At 40.2% G+C, this 4557-nt stretch overlaps 1 pseudogene; it reads right to left on the reverse strand.

Moving 5' to 3' along the window:
- Positions 1–1387: 1387 nt before the first annotated feature.
- On the reverse strand, positions 1388–4276 carry LOC132215259 (F-actin-capping protein subunit beta-like; annotated as a pseudogene).
- Between the last annotated feature and the right edge of the window lie 281 nt (positions 4277–4557).

The raw sequence follows: 4557 nt of genomic DNA on the forward strand, positions 1-4557 counted from the left end.
CATTCTATTGATGATTATTTATGTAGTTTCTAAAAAGATGTATAGGCCCTAGCCAGGTAGCTCAATTAGAGCGTTGTCCCAGCACACTAAAGTTACAAGTTTGATCCCTGGTCAGGGCACATACAAGAATCAAACGAATGCATAAATGGGTGGAACAACAAATTGATGTTTCTCTCTCTCTCTCTCTCTCTCTCTCTGAAATCAATAAATAAAAAATTGTTTTAAAATAAATAAGAAGATGTATAGGCTGAGAAGTCCCATGGTCTACAAGCAGCAAGCTGGAGACAGAAGAGCCAATGGTATATAGTTCCTGTCCAAGTCCAAAGGTCTGAGAACCAGGAAACCTGAGTTTGAGTCTGAGCCCAATGGCAGAAGACCAATGTCCCAACACAAAGACACTAAGCAGAGAGCTTATTCTCCCTTACTCAGCCTTTAAGTTCTATTCAGGCTCCCATGGATTGCATGAGGCCTACCCACACTGGGGAGGGCAATCTGCTTTACTCAAGTCTACCAATACAAATGTTAATCTCACCTAACTCTCATAGGCTCACCCAGAATAATAATTAACCAAATATCTAGGTAGTCCATTGCCCAGTCAAGGTGACACATAAAATTAACCATAACAGTGACACTGCAGTTTCTGCCACAAAGATATTAGTGAAAACATTTTAATTTCTTTGAGTTTCAGCTGTTTTGTTTTATTTATATATATATATTTACATATATTTTTTTAACTGTATCCCAGTTTCTTTTTATTTCTTTTTTGTTGTTGTTTTTTTTTAAAGCATGGAAGCTCAAGTATAAGATGTAGATTTTTATTTTAAAGCTTTACAGAAAAAAACAAAAACAGAATAAAACAAAAAACTCCTTTACATTCCACAAAAATGGACAGAAAAGCACCTAGCCAGAAGAGCAGATCGGTTTGAAGGCCCCACCCTGCACACCCCACAATATCCTCTTGGTGGGACAGGGGATAGTTGGTGTGGGACAATGCTGAGGGTCACCTCTCCTTTCTCCCAGAGCTGTCCCCTGTCCTCTCACCCCCAACTCCAAGCAACTCCCAAGTACATGTGGAATCAGATTTCTAGTTTTTCTTTTATCTTTCACACACCAGTTATTTCGTAATTTTTTTGTTTTACTTTTTTTTATACCAATGTAACTAAAAGGTGGGAGGGAAGGGGAGGCAGACAGTGTATTTTAGGCCTATAAATGGGTGGTGGTGGGGACATGGGGCTGGGCAAACAGAATACATACAGTCGATATGGAAACATCAAGATTTTGTGTGTGTTTTTTTAAAGAAGTAAGATCAGTATTATCAGGAAGCATATGTGTAATGTTTAATCACAGTGGTGTAGCAAGTGTGTGTGTGTGGTTTTTTTTTTTTTTTTACAATTTCTTTCTTTTTTTGAGAGAGAGAGAGAGAGGGAGAGGTTAGAGAGAGAGAAATATCTGAGCAAGAAAAACATCGACTGGCTGCCTCCAGCGCCCCACTCCCCGCCCCCACAGTGGGCTGAGCCCACAGCCCTGACCAGGAATTGAACCAGTGGCCTCTTCGTTCCTGGGTCCACACTCAACCACTGAGCTACACTGGCCAGGCGGAAACATTGAGGTTTTTTGGTTTTTGGTTTTTTTTAAAATACTGAGTTTTGATAGCAAAACATGGTGAGGAAAGCAGGCCTTGGAGACAGAGACAGGTGTTTATCAGCTTTGTTCTCAGGGTTTGATGGCCCCATACAGGTCGGTGACACAAATTAATGTGTGATCTGTGTGTGGTGGAGAGGAGTGGGGGGGAGGAGGGACAAGGGAAGGGAACAGAGTTGTGTAAGAAAGGAATCGAAGGAGTGCAGAGCATGTCCGGTTAGGGTGAAGCAGAGGTTTTACAATTGCTGTTTTCTCTTCAAAGCATCCAAATCATTCTTAAGAGCTTCTTGCTTTGATTTGTCTGTAAGTCTGCACAGACCTCAGCCCATTGATGATGTCCTTTGTTTTTCCAAAGCAGATCTCATTCAGCATACTTCGGATTTTGTTTCCCATATCCTCTACAAGCGCCCGATATTCGCTATGTGTGGCGAGCAGTGACTCAGTTTCATCTTTCTCCATCTGTAAGGCTGCCTCCGAGGCTCATGGTGCCAGAGCCGGATTTGTTGGTTTGTAGCCACAGCATTCCTGAGGAGGTCAGCTTCTGATGGCGGTGCAGCCATTGGCTTCTCCTGCACTTCCACCACATGGATGGAATCCCAGCAGCCTCTGATCTTCTTTTATCCATCTCCAGCCTTCTTATGAGGATCACCCCGGCAAAGCCATGATCCAGATCCCACAGATAGACAGATGAGATGTCGCCTTCGAAATACAGATCTTGATACTGGTCAAAGGCATTGTGGGCTTCCACCTCCAGCTTTCTCACCTGAGCAGAACGCATGCCTCATCTTCCATCTCTAATAGATGGTGACCTATAGGAGTCTCCATCTCTGTTGTAGTCACAGAAAAGGTAATCCTTTCCCACCACCTTCTCGGACGATTTTCAGTGTCTGGTTAACAGAAGACAGATCTTCACTTAGACCAGGTCAATCAGGTCAATCTCGATTTGCTGTAGAGGCAGGTGCCTCATTAAGTCCAAGGCACAGTCCAGCTGCTGATCATTCATGGTGGTGATGGCGGCGGAGCCCCGGCTCCCAATTACCCAGGTGTCCAGCTAGTTACATAGATATTAAGGATAAAATAAATGTTTGATTCCAAACAAAAAATGTCTCCTTTGTCAAGATATTTTTTATCAACTCCAGTGTTTTTTATTTTGCAAATAATTTCTAAAAACAGAATTATTTATTATATTTTATTTTATGACCTACCTTTTTCTACTTGAATTATATACTTTAAACATTTTTTCTGCTATAAAATGGTCTTCTATGACATTTTTAGTGATTGCATAACAGTCTATTGAATGGATACATGATATTTTTCAGTCAATCCTCTATTGTTGGATACTTAGGTGGTTTCCAATTTTTCACAAGCTATGCAACTCTATTACACCCTTGTTATCTCTTTTTTTAAATCCTCACCCAAGGACATGTTTTTATTTGTTTTAAAGAGAGAGGAAGGGAGGAGAGAGAGAGAGAGAGGGAGAGAGAGGGAGAGGGAGGGAGAGAGAGAGAGAGAGAGAGAGAAACCTTGTTGTGAGAGAGAAACTTCAATTAGTTGGCTCCCGTATACCCCCTGACTGTGCTTTGAAACTGTAACCAAGGTATGTATCCTGACCAGAAATTGAACCTGAAACCTTTTCAGTGTATACTTTTGTCAACTGAGTCACCCAGCCGGGGCACCCTTCTTATCTCTTAATGTTTAGTTACAAAAGCAATATATGCTTTTTCTAAATAATAATACAATATAGAATTGTGTAAAATAAAAAGCAAAGTTCCCTATTTCTATTCACCAGCACTTTTATTTCCCAGCATTTCAATTCCCCATGGGGCAACCACTGTTAATAGTTTACTGTGTACCCTTCTGAATGCTTTTATTTTCTGACTCCTTTTTTTCTTTCCTTCCATTCTATTAACCTATAGCCTTCTGTTTCTGCTCTTTTCATGCTCAGATTCAAGCAGCCTCTTTACTCTTCTTATTTGCTGGTTAGTCTGGGAAACCTGACAAGCATATCTGTTAGAATTATGTGTAAATTCAGACAAAATAACTTCTGAGCAAAGGCCTCACATCTCTCTGATTAATGAGCATAAATTTCACTGGTTACCTTTTCTGTTTTGCATTTCGACTGCTAGTAGGCCTGTTGAAACTGCCCCCTTGGCACTCCCAAAGTCAGATAGTTGGAAAACTAACCTTCAAATAATTGAGGCGTTGCTATCTTTACTTTTCATAAGCTAAGAGTAAAGTACATTTAAGAAACATTTCTGTTAACTTTTCATGTGTTCATACAACTGACCATGAAAGAAAAATTCTATCAAATAGAGAACAGCAATTAGAGATTTTATTTTAGTGTACTGATTCATTCATTAACTATTTACTGAGTGTCTGTCATGTGCCAGGCACTATATAGATATTAGGAATGTAAATATAAAAAACAAAGCTCTTGCCCGGCCAGTATGGCACAGTGGTTGAGTGTCAACATTTGAACCAGGAGGTCACGGTTTGATTCCCAGTTATGGCACATGCCTGGGTTGCCGGCTCAATCCCCAGTGGAGGGCGTGCAGGAGGCAGCTAATCAATGATCTCTCTCATCATTGATGTGTCTATCTCTCTCTTCCTCTCCCTTTCTCCCTAAAACCGTTAATATATATATATATATATATATATATATATATATATATATATACTCTTTACCTTCTTTTTTTATAAGCTCTCATAAGCACTATTAAGGAAGCACCAAACAGTGTATTTTATTGTCTTCTTTGCCTTTAAAATCTGCATTTGAGCATTCTGTCTTTGAGGCACGTGGCAGTAAATTTAGTCGTCTGTTATAACACATTGGTACCTGAGCCTCTGAACATTTCTCTGTGTATTTTCTATCTATTATAAGTGTGGTTATGGCCCAGCAGCTGCAGTAGCATTTAG

Source organism: Myotis daubentonii, chromosome 14 (genome assembly GCF_963259705.1).
Source record: "Myotis daubentonii chromosome 14, mMyoDau2.1, whole genome shotgun sequence".
Taxonomy (NCBI): Eukaryota; Metazoa; Chordata; class Mammalia; order Chiroptera; family Vespertilionidae; genus Myotis; species Myotis daubentonii.